The sequence below is a fragment of the Canis lupus genome, chromosome 1 (assembly GCF_003254725.2).
Source record: "Canis lupus dingo isolate Sandy chromosome 1, ASM325472v2, whole genome shotgun sequence".
NCBI classification, from domain to species: Eukaryota; Metazoa; Chordata; class Mammalia; order Carnivora; family Canidae; genus Canis; species Canis lupus.
The window spans coordinates 90,361,654-90,374,501 of NC_064243.1; the positions used below are offsets into that span (position 1 = coordinate 90,361,654).

Here is a 12,848-nt window from a genome sequence, read left to right on the forward strand (position 1 = left end):
TTCCCAGTCAGGGATGAGAGGTCCTGATTGTAGCTTCAGTATGTTATCCCTGGATGAGTGGCTGAGCCTTTTTACTTTATTTACAGTCAGGACACAGTCCCCTGAAGCACAGGGCTCACTGCTTAGAAAGAAAGATGAGGTTTCCTGAATGCCCACCCTCAATGGCCCCTGCAGGAGTGAGCCACAGCTTCCAGAGTTCTCAGATCATTTCACTCTGTGTTACTTAAAAACATCTCTTAGGGAATGCCTGGGTGGCTCAGCAGTTGAGTGTCTACTTTGGCTCAAGGTGTGATTCCGGGGTCCTGGGATCAAGTCCTGCATCAGGCTTCCCACAGGGAGCCTGCTTCTCCCTCTGCCTGTGTCTCTGCCTGTCTCTCTCTCATGAATAAGTAAATAAAATCTTTTTTTTTTATGATAGTCACACACACAGAGAGAGAGAGAGGCAGAGACATAGGCAGAGAGAGAAGCAGGCTCCATGCACCGGGAGCCCGACGTGGGATTCGATCCCGGGTCTCCAGGATCGCTCCCTGGGCCAAAGGCAGGCGCCAAACCGCTGCACCACCCAGGGATCCCAAGTAAATAAAATCTTAAAAAAGAAATCTCTTAGATAAGGAGGTGAGCTCTCCAAGGGAAAGGACAGTGTTGAGTTCTGAAATCCAAGTAAATCACCTGGAGGTATTGTGTTATAATACTCATACACCGGGATTTTCTGAGATAGTCCAAATTTCAAGCATCTGTCCTATTGTCTTTATTCAATATCAAGTGTTCCAAAAATGCCATCATGTGGTTGACTGTCTTAAAATAAGTAATACTGATAGAGCACCCATGCACTATAAGCTGTGTCTCTGAGGTTTGAGTCTAGAGGGCTAGGCAGGACTGGAGACAAAGAATTACAAAAGAATATGGTGGGTCTAAGATTGTAGAGCACAAACAGTCTCTGGGAGAACAAGGGAGAACAGCCAAATGTAGGCTGGAGGATGGGGAGTCTTTCTAGAGAAAGTAGTATCTAAGCTGAGACTCCCAGGACCAGTGAATCATGATAGCCAGATGAAAAGGGATAAGACTGTTCTTTACATAGAGCAGGTGAGGTGTGGGAAGTCTGAGATCCTAGATCAAAATGTGCTTGGGGATATCAAAGTTTTGTTGCATTTTAGAAAAAAGGCTTATATTTGGAAGGGGGTTTACAAGGATGAGGGTGGTGAAAATAAATTTGGGCAAGTGAGCCTTGAAGGTAAGAATGTTTGTGTTGAAATCAAAGCTTAATTTCATGTTTCACTAAATCTTTGTGACCAATTATGGAACATGGAATAAGGCAAGTCAAGAGTAGAGGTCCAGATACGACCAGGAGGCTGGTATAGGCATTCAGATGAGAAGGAAAGGGAGCCAGACCTAAAGTTTCATGTTTGGGATGGAAAGGGATGAAGACATGACATGCAAGAGTTCTGTAGGATTTAGTGCTCCCTTCCTTGTCTCTTCCCCATTCCTTTACTTTTTATTTCTTTCTTCCTCAACTTTTGAGCCATGCTGAGATAAGGAACACAGGAAGAAGGGCAGTCTGGGGAGAGGAAGACATTAGTTTTGGGTGTGATAAATGTGAGGAGCATCTGTGATACCCAGGTAGAGATGCCCCATCCATAGAGATTTGGGACCCAGGAAACAGTCAGCCTGCATGATATATATTTATCTAGGGATCATTGGCCTTGAGGTAGTAGTTGATGTGGTGAGAGTGATTGGATGAACTGTGCAGGGAATGATGGTGAAAGGAGGAGAGAACAGAGTCAATGACAGATACCATGGGAGCACTATATTTAAGGATTGGCCAGATGAAGGGGATGGTGCAGACAGAAAGGCCAGAAGGACTCAGGAAGTCATTAGTAGATGAAGAGAGGACAGAATTTCAAAAAGGAAGGTGCTTGGGAATGTCAAAGTGCTACACAGAAATCAAGGATGAAGGGATTTAAGTAGCAGCCATTCCATTTATCACTCAGAAGATCCTGGGAGATCAAGTGCCAATTTCCCTCTTGAGTCCAGAAATGGTGTAAAACTGTCAAATGAAGTGTATCAGTCTTCTGACACATAGGTTCCCCAGCACACACATTCTGGATTGTTTATCTGTCCCTCCTACATGCCAAATGTATGCTTATCTCTGGTCTTTGCTGCTACTTTCTCTCCTGCCTGAGATGCCCCCTTCCTTCTCTTTGATGATCTTCTGCCCCTTTCTTGAGGTTTGGCTCAATTCCTCTTTCGAAAGTCTTTCCTAATCACTCTGTCCTCCCTCCCCCGCACCTCCTCTGCTGACCATCCCTGTGTTTAATGCCTGCATACTTGTCTGTTAGCCTTTGTGTGCTCATTCCCCCATCCAGAGATCCTGTAACATCATAATCTGTTTGAGGACAAATTACATTTGTTGTAAATATTTCAAACATCACAAAAACAGGGAATTGTGCACATGAAATCAGCACTCATAAGCACTTCTTGAGAATCAACTCCACATTGACACCTTGACCAAAAAGAAGATGAACCAAAATAAAGAACTCAGGAACTAGGTATGTCTGGGTGGCTCAGTTGGTTAAGCATCTGCCTTTGGCTCAGGTCATGGTCATAGACAGGGTCCTGGGATCGAGCCCCGAGTTGGGTTCCCTGCTCAGCGTGAAGTCTGCTTCTCCCTCTCCATCTGTACCTTCTCCCAGCTTGTGAGCTCTCTCTCTCTCTCTCTTATAAATAAATAAAATCTTAAAAAAAAAAAAGAACGCAGGAACTAGAAAATACCTGGTAAATCTAAATATAAAATTATCACAAATCTAAATAGAGAGCTACAACTTAGTAGCTTGATCAAATATAGCTGGAGAACAGAATTGAAAAGTTAAACTCTAGTAGACTAAGTGTTCTTTATAGTAAGACAGCAGGGAAGGTTAAAGGAAGCAGAAACATGTTAATGGTGCTACAGTGGAAGGGATAGTAGTTTCAGAAGTTTCTTTGAAGTTCAGAAAGAAATTATGAAAACCTTTAAGAAGCAGAGTTTTTGAAGTAGTCTTAAGCCTCAATTTTGGACAATATAAATGGGTACCTTCTTTTAATGCTCTTGAGTACATACATGCAATTACAAAGGAAACTAATTATAATTCAACATAGTTGTAAAATTGATAAGAATTTTGACACAGAAATATGTATGCTTTATTAATGTATTAAAAAGTCAAATCAAAAGGTGACTTTAATAGCTGCTGAAATTTTAAAATCGTGATGAGTATTAATGATATTTTAAATATTTACAACAAATGTAATATGATATGAAAATGTGTGTCATAGATGCCATTAAAATTACTGTGATTTGTGGCCTGCATTCATAGTGGAAGGAAATGGTAGATTTGTTAGAGGTTAACAAAACTGAAGATACATTTTTTTCTTAAGTTCACAGGCCATCTAAATTCTTTCTTTCTACCCATTTCCAGGGTTCCTTAAGACCTCCACGTTAAGAAACCCTCTTCCAATGCTGATACAACTCAGAATCTCCTAACTTTTTCACTCTTGAAAAAAACACTTAAATAAATGAATAGATTATTTTTTCCTCTGTCTTTAAATAGTGAAACAAATCACCTTTTTTTCCCCACATTCATTTGCTAATGATTGACCTGTAGAAAACAGCATTGGTTTTAAGTGTTTGTATCTTTTAAGTATAGTTCAATTATAAAAAGAAAGGGAAAATGCAAGGGGAGAATCTTGTCTTCAGTTTTAATCACTTTTGGTAAATGTGAATATTAGAACTAAAGTAAGTGGCCTTGCCTCGGAGACAGTGCATTCTTTCTTGTTCCTTGGTGCTTCCTGGCACTGGATTAGTTGAATGAGAAATTCCCAAAGAGTTATCTATATGGCTTTCCTAATTCCTAGGGATATTGAGCCATTTTAGCACAACAAAATTTGAAAACAATCCATCAATAATTTGCCTAAGTGAAACTGTTGAACTTTGTCAAGTAGAGTAAGTCCCATAAGCTCAAACCAAAGCTTTACTCTTACTGAGGTTATACCTTTAGAGATAAATAGAAGCAAAGCAAGACTGAGGGAAGTAAAGTAGATTTTGGCAAAATGACCCCTTCCCATGATGAGAGCCATGGCAGACATTTACACACTTTTATAACTAGGATTCTCTGCAAGATGTGGGATAAAAAGAATTTGACTGCTTGTCCAGTATACCTAACCAGTTTTCTATCTACGCATTCTTGAGGTTCATTTGAACTTGACTGTGTCCCCATACTTTCAGGGCCACTCCAATTCCTGTTATTATCATCCTATGAGTCCAAAAGGTATCACTTTATTTTTTTTCCCAGATGGCCTACATATGCTGTTCACTATTATACTCCCATGTTGATTTTGCTCTATCAATCAAAGATTGACTCTTTTCCATAGGATGGCCTCCTTGGGTGGTCAGTTGGCCTCCAGATTTCTATATAATGAAGAGGAGAAATGATTCACCACATGTGGAATTATATGAAGAACATTAGTGAGAAGATTTCTGGGATAGAAGGGGATAGTCCTTTTTTTTCCTTTAGGTCTCTTGAAGATACTTGAAAGTACTTTGTTAAGTTCAAGAGACAGGCAATAAATTCATTTTTAAATAAGCAGATCTACTGCAATTCAAAAAGCATGTGCCACACACTTTGTAGACAAAGATTCTCTGTCCAGGAATTTGTTTTCAAATACTGACCTCCAACAATGGCAATGGCAATGGCAAAGATGCCACTAGATACCAAGCACTGTGTGTTGTCATAGTTTTCTGCCAAAGCAATAATCAATTGCCTGTAGTCAATGAGATGTAATACATATATTACTACTTTTTAACTAAAATATTTTATTTATTTGAGAGAGAGAGAGAGAGAGAACAGAGGGAGAGAAAGAATGGAGGGAGACAGAGGGCAGAGGGAGAAGGAGAAGCAGATCCCACACGGAGTAGGGTGCCTGATGTGAGGCTCCATCCCAGGACTCTGAGATCATGACCTGAGCTGAAGGCAGATGCTTAACCTACTGAGCCACCCAGGAGCCCCCATAGAGTACTACCCTTAAGTTTAGGAGTAGTTAGCATCTTCTGCATGAATGAGAGATTGCCACAAACTTTCTGAAAACAAAGGCAGGTGTGGGAGATACTGAATTCACAAGTTCTTCACTAGACTTTTCTTTAGAAATATGTAAATCATTTATTGAAGAGACTGTCTTTCTTCCAATGGATAGTCTTTCCTCTTTTATCGAATATTAGTTGCCCATAAAGTTCAGGGTCCACTTCTGGATTCTCTATTCTGTTCCACTGATCTATGTGTCTGTTTTTGTGCCAGTACCACACTGTCTTGATGACCACAGCTTTGTAGTACAACCTGAAATCTGGCATTGTGATGCCCCCAGATATGGTTTTCTTTTTTAAAATTCCCCTGGCTATTCGGGGTCTTTTCTGATTCCACACAAATCTTAAAATAATTTGTTCTAACTCTCTGAAGAAAGTCCATGGTATTTTGATAGGGATTGCATTAAACGTGTATATTGCCCTGGGTAACATTGACATTTTCACAATATTAATTCTGCCAATCCATGAGCATGGAATATTTTTCCATCTCTTTGTGTCTTCCTCAATTTCTTTCAGAAGTGTTCTATAGTTTTGAGGATATAGATCCTTTACATCTTTGGTTAGGTTTATTCCTAGGTATCTTATGCTTTTGGGTGCAATTGTAAATGGGATTGACTCCTTAATTTCTCTTTCTTCAGTCTCATTGTTAGTGTATAGAAATGCCACTGACTTCTGGGCATTGATTTTGTATCCTGCCACGCTACCGAATTGCTGTATGAGTTCTAGCAATCTTGGGGTGGAGACTTTTGGGTTTTCTATGTAGAGTATCATGTCATCAGCGAAGAGGGAGAGTTTGACTTCTTCTTTGCCAATCTGAATGCCTTTAATGTCTTTTTGTTGTCTGATTGCTGAGGCTAGGACTTCCAGTACTATGTTGAACAGCAGTGGTGAGAGTGGACATCCCTGTCTTGTTCCTGATCTTAGGGGAAAGGCTCCCAGTGCTTCCCCATTGAGAATGATATTTGCTGTGGGCTTTTCATAGATGGCTTTTAAGATGTCGAGGAATGTTCCCTCTATCCCTACACTCTGAAGAGTTTTGATCAGGAATGGATGCTGTATTTTGTCAAATGCTTTCTCTGCATCCAATGAGAGGATCATATGGTTCTTGGTTTTTCTCTTGCTGATATGATGAATCACATTGATTGTTTTATGGGTGTTGAACCAGCCTTGTGTCCCAGGGATAAATCCTACTTGGTCATGGTGAATAATTTTCTTAATGTACTGTTGGATCCTATTGGCCAGTATCTTGTTGAGAATTTTTGCATCCATGTTCATCAGGGATATTGGTCTGTAATTCTCCTTTTTGGTGGGGTCTTTGTCTGGTTTTGGAATTAAGGTGATGCTGGCTTCATAGAACGAATTTGGAAGTACTCCATCTCTTTCTATCTTTCCAAACAGCTTTAGGAGAATAGGTATGGTTTCTTCTTTAAACGTTTGATAAAATTCCCCTGGGAAGCCATCTGGCCCTGGACTCTTGTGTCTTGAAAGACAGTCTCTTCAATAAATGGTGCTGGGAAAATTGGACATCCACATGCAGAAGAATGAAACTAGACCACTCTCTTTCACCATACACAAAGATAAACTCAAAATGGATGAAAGATCTAAATGTGAGACAAGATTCCATCAAAATCCTAGAGAAGAACACAGGCAACACCCTTTTTGAACTCGGCCATAGTAACTTCTTGCAAGATACATCCACGAAGGCAAAAGAAACAAAAGCAAAAATGAACTATTGGGACTTCATCAAGATAAGAAGCTTTTGCACAGCAAAGGATACAGTCAACAAAACTCAAAGACAACCTACAGAATGGGAGAAGATATTTGCAAATGACATATCAGATAAAGGGCTAGTTTCCAAGATCTATAAAGAACTTATTAAACTCAACACCAAAGAAACAAACAATCCAATCATGAAATGGGCAAAAGACATGAACAGAAATCTCACAGAGGAAGACATAGACATGGCCAACATGCATATGAGAAAATGCTCTGCATCATTTGCCATCAGGGAAATACAAATCAAAACCACAATGAGATACCACCTCACACCAGTGAGAATGGGGAAAATTAACAAGGCAGGAAACAACAAATGTTGGAGAGGATGCGGAGAAAAGGGAACCCTCATACACTGTTGGTGGGAATGTGAACTGGTGCAGCCACTCTGGAAAACTGTGTGGAGGTTCCTCAAACAGTTAAAAATATACCTGCCCTACGACCCAGCAATTGCACTGTTGGGGATTTACCCCAAAGATACAAATGCAATGAAACGCCGGGACACCTGCACCCCGATGTTTATAGCAGCAATGGCCACGATAGCCAAACTGTGGAAGGAGCCTCGGTGTCCATCGAAAGATGAATGGATAAAGAAGATGTGGTTTATGTATACAATGGAATATTACTCAGCTATTAGAAATGACAAATACCCACCATTTGCTTCAACGTGGATGGAACTGGAGGGTATTATGCTGAGTGAAGTAAGTCAGTCGGAGAAGGACAAACATTATATGTTCTCATTCATTTGGGGAATATAAATAATAGTGAAAGGGAATATAAGGGAAGAGAGAAGAAATGTGTGGGAAATATCAGAAAGGGAGACAGAACGTAAAGACTGCTAACTCTGGGAAACGAACTAGGGGTGGTAGAAGGGGAGGAGGGCGGGGGGTGGGAGTGAATGGGTGACGGGCACTGGGGGTTATTCTGTATGTTAGTAAATTGAACACCAATAAAAAATAAATTAAAAAAAAAAGTAGATGGGGCAGAGGGAGAGGGAGAGAGAATCTGAAGCAGGCTCTGTGCTGAGCATAGAGCCCCATGCAGGGCTCAATCCCATGATCCTACGACTCTGAGACCACAACCTGAGCCAAAACCAAGAAATGGACCCTTACCTAATGGACTGTGCCACCTAGGCACCCCATTTATTTTATTTCATTCATAATATTTTTCATTTTAATTGTTTTTTTCCCAAAAATATAACATTCATAGAGATGCCTGGGTGGCTTAGCAGTTAAGTGCCTGCCTTCAGCCCAGGGTATGATCTTAGAGTCCTGGGATCAAGTCCCACATCAGGCTCCCTGCATGGACCCTGCTTCTCTCTCTGCCTATGTCTCTGCCTCTCTCTCTGTGTCTCTTAAGAATAAATAAATAAAATCTTTAAAAAAATAAAAAAAAAAGAAATATGTAAATCATTTGTGTCTCCTAGTGGGTAAGCATATGCTACGAAGGAAGAAGCACACTTATTTTTTTATGAAGTAAAACTGGAGATTAAGACAAGTAGTGAGAAAGTAAAACTTCCTTGAGAAAGAAAGAAGAGAAAGCAAAAGAAATGGTGACTTCATAAATAGATGAGACTGGCAAGCACTGCCCTCATGCAAGGGTTTGGCCAACTTTGCTTGGGGGCAAGGAATGCTATCTTCTGAGTTAGCAAACATAGTTTGTTGGAAGCAGTACAAATTTAAATCCTCTTTAAGTTATATCAGTTTTTGACTATGAGTCTTCAATGTTGTGATGGTATTTTTTAGATGAGATTAGCATTTAAATCAGTAGACTTTGAGTAAAGCAGTTTGCCCTCTATAATGAGTGTGGGCCTCCTCCAAACAGTTGAAGGCCTTGAGAAAAAGACTGACTTCTCCTCAGGAAGAGGAAACCCTGCCAGCATACTGGCTTTAGACTTGAATTGTAGCATCACCTCCCTGGGCCTTTAGCCTGCCAGCCTACCCTGCAGATTTTGAGGACTTACCAGTTCCTTGAAATAAAACTCTCTTTGTAAACACACACACACACACACACACACACACACACACACACACACATACACACACACTCCCTATTGGTTCTGTTTCCTCCTTTTCTAGAGCTCCCTGACTACTCTAAGTTCTTACTAGAGTCTCCCTCAAAAGGAGAGAGGTATAGGTCCCCAACTCCAGAAGGTACTCAGGAGGGGTGACTTGGGTGGACTGGGGAAAAATTGGGAGGTTCTAATTGACCCTTTTGTATTTGAAGGTTAAAACAGGAAGTGGTCTTGACCCACGGTGAGCCAAATTAGGCAGAGACTGTTCATGGGTAGAGGTCTCAGCACAAGCTGATCCCATGATCCAATGCTAGCTTTTGCCCAGAAGGTAGCAATGCATGCACATGGACTTGGGGGCACATGTGTGTGATACCACCTGGCTGTTTCACCTACTATCCCTTATTGCTGCTGTCAGCTATTTACCCTTGGGTCATGCCACCCTAGTTCCATCCTTAATTCCTTGAAAACTTTGGCTCCTGGCCCTAATTCTGTCATCATTTTTCATGACTTCAGCATGTAGAACAGATGACCCATCTAACACTCTGGCCTCTCATTCCCTTACTTCCTCATTTCCAGCAACACATTATTTTCCACCATACTGCAGCCAAGTTTCATCTTAGACCTTGTCATCACTAGTAACTGCTCCAATTCCAAAGTCTCAGTTTCAAAATCCACTCACTCCATATACTATTTCCTGTACTTCTAGCCTATGTGCTCTAATATTGCTCTGCCACAGTTTTTTTGACCAGGGAGACCCACAGATTCCTTGATCCACTGCTTTCTTACTACCCATCAACACCTTCCTGTTTTGTCTGACCCCCTGCTTGTTCAGCTTATCATCATATGACCCATCATTCTACTATACCATCAGCAAAAGCCTTCAGCTGGGTGGAGGCAAACTGCATGGACCTTATTAGCCACTTGAATCTGGATTCTTTTTTTTTTTTTAAATGTTTTATTTATTTATGATAGTCACACACACACAGAGAGAGAGAGAGAGAGAGAGAGAGGCAGAGACATAGGCAGAGGGAGAAGCAGGCTCCAGGCACCGGGAGCCTGACGTGGGATTCGATCCTGGGTCTCCAGGATCGCGCCCTGGGCCAAAGGCAGACGCTAAACCGCTGCGCCACCCAGGGATCCCTGAATCTGGATTCTTAAGGGACTAGGCCCTCAGTAAATTATTAGGAGAAATAATGAGAGGGTAGGGATTTTAAAAATCTTGAGGGAATTGGAAACAGATTTGTCAGCATGTAAAACTGATTTCTTTTGGGTTTATCAGGTTGGGGGTTCCTTGTAGATAGTGAGGATTTAACTTTGACTTTCTGAATCTACCAATTGAAGCAACTTCATGTTATCACCAGCTCTGAAAATCCTTTACTTGACCTGAATTGCACAAATGAAGCTTTTCTTTTGTAACACTTAGGTAACTTTGGTGGCTTTCTGGTTTCTTGTATCATATTGAGCAAGAAGATCCATTATCACAGATTTTCTAATTGCTATTGATCCACAATACTAAGATGATAAAGGTCATACTAATGACGGAGGTTGGTAGTTTGAATAATCTTTAAATTATCTATTCATGTAGGAAGACCTCTTTATGACTATTAAAATTAATTTAAAATGAGATAAAAATACAAAATTTTGTTTTCCTGACTGGACATAGTTCCATAGGTTCAATAGCCATATGCAGCTAATGGCTACCATACCACACAGTGCAGAAAACATTTCCATCATCACAAAATATTCTATTGGATGATGCTGTTTTAGATCAGAGGTGGCAAACTGTAGCCTTGCGCCCAATCTGGTCCTTGGCTTATTTTTGTACAACCTACAAGCTAAGAATATTTTTGCACTTTTAAAGGATTATAAATGTAAACAAAGAATATGTTACTAGGACTCTGTGTAGTCTGCAAAGCCTAAAATTTTCATTTTCTGGCCTTCTACAGAGAAAAAGTTGTTAACCTTGTCTTAGATAATAAAGTACTTAAATATTTATGTTTTTGTAATGTGTTAAGGAGTGTAACTCCTCATGGTCAAAAATCATATTTTTTACAGTACTATTATATGGAAACCAATACATGGCTTATCCCTATTGAGTATTAATTAAACACATACTATTGAAAGTGTTTCCAGTGCTAGTTGTTGGAAAGTTTAGATGGATGAGACATTCAAAAAACTCAAGTTCATATTTTAGTGGACTGGGTAGACTTGAAAAGTCTTAGCTGTAGTACTAATTAGATGCTGCTAATAATGACCTTAAAACCAGTAGTGTTGAAGTGTAGAGGGTAATGAATTCTGATGATCACTGTCTATATCTGGGGAGAAAAGAATGCAGCATGTAAGTGAGTTTTTGAAGGATGAGTAGGAATTAAATAGGCAGAGAGGCAGAGAAGGGCAGTCCAGGCTATACAAACAGTAGAAGCACATGTGGAGAGTCTTGAAAACAAAACGCAAGGTGCATTTGAAGAAATGTCAGGTAGCCAAATGAGATTTAATCATTAGAGGGGGAATAAGCAATGTACTAGGAAACAAGTGGAGGGGATTGGAATTTGATGAGAGGTGCTAGTTTTCTATCACTAAAAGTGAATGGGCAGCATATCATTGGTTCTCAGAAGAAAGCCCTCCCCTGCTGAGTGCCTTTTGGGAAAATGCTGTATCCATTTTTATACCTATTGGTGTGGCTTCTATACTTATCAGATGTAGTGAAGGGCTTTGAAACCACTAAAATGGTTTCAGGGGTATTAATAGCAATGGAAAATTGACATAGCATCCCTTGTGATTTAGCTTGACTCAGAACTTTTCCGTTTCCATACTGCTTTGTTCCAGTAAGTCTTGTTGATTGGGAAGAGTGGATGAAGAAGGTGTTCACAACTAGTTTGTTGGGTACACCTATAAAAATGTACATTATGCTTGAGACTGCAGGGAAGAAAATGGAAAGAGTTTTCTGCTTTGCACTCACAGCTCTTATAGAAATCATTGTTGAATTCCCAGGAAGCCAAGCAGAATGATAGAACCATTGTGGGAATCATAATACTGCATAACACCATGGGATTGCATCTAATGAACTTAGGCTCCCAGCCCCATTTTCTGGAATTTTTTGATCATGAATATTTGACAAATGGCTTAGCTGAATTTTCTGAAATTCTAGTATTTGGTTTCTGGGAATAAAGCAAGTGTTCCATAAGCTTCTTAAATAACACCCATGGCTGATAGAAAACTTCTGAGAAGGAGTTTAGATCTCTCCCCATGTGATGACATTCAGTGTTTTATCATCAGCTGTGCTTGTCCAACTTTTTCATTTCATTTAGATATCAAGATTCATTTACTCAAAAGACTATCTTTTGCAACTAATGACTGTGAGGGCCAGATATAGAATTGATTATGCCAAGTTTAGAACCTATTACAAATTCATGGATATGATGTTTCAACCTGAACTCAAATTTCTTGGTGTCTGAGTTAATTTTTATTTGGCAAACAATAACTTCCAGGTTTCAAAAAGAGAAAACAAAACAAGTGAAACCTTCTGTGGAAGCATATTTTAAGGCTTCTTGGATACTGTATATCACTTAGGAAAAAAAAATACACTGAGGTTTTAAGAGAAAGCCAATCAGAAACACATGGATAAATTGCCTTCAAAGGAAAAAAAAAAAAACTTTAAAGAGAAAGAGGGACTAGAACTTTGGAAAAACCTGATGATGTTTCCAAGACCCAAAAGTTTGGAAAGAAATGAATAAATACACCCTTCGAATAGATGTCTTATTATCTAACCAAAATTAATCATCAGCGATTTATCTCCTACTGCTTCTGTTTTATGGATGAGGAACTTGAGACAGTAGGTTCCCAAATCATGCCACGTGGAGATCATGGGTTTATCCATGAGATGGTGGTGTCACTCAGTCTCATCCCAAAGTGCAGGAAGGGGAGGCTGGAGTAGCAGTTTGTTAGTAACTCTGA

At 40.0% G+C, this 12,848-nt stretch overlaps 1 long non-coding RNA gene across 1 annotated transcript; it reads left to right on the forward strand.

Moving 5' to 3' along the window:
- The first annotated feature begins 2,403 nt into the window (after positions 1–2,403).
- Positions 2,404–4,829, forward strand: LOC125752271 (uncharacterized). Its single transcript, XR_007401348.1, has 2 exons — positions 2,404–2,546; positions 4,323–4,829. It is a non-coding gene; the product is annotated as an uncharacterized LOC125752271 (long non-coding RNA).
- The last annotated feature ends 8,019 nt before the right edge of the window (positions 4,830–12,848 follow it).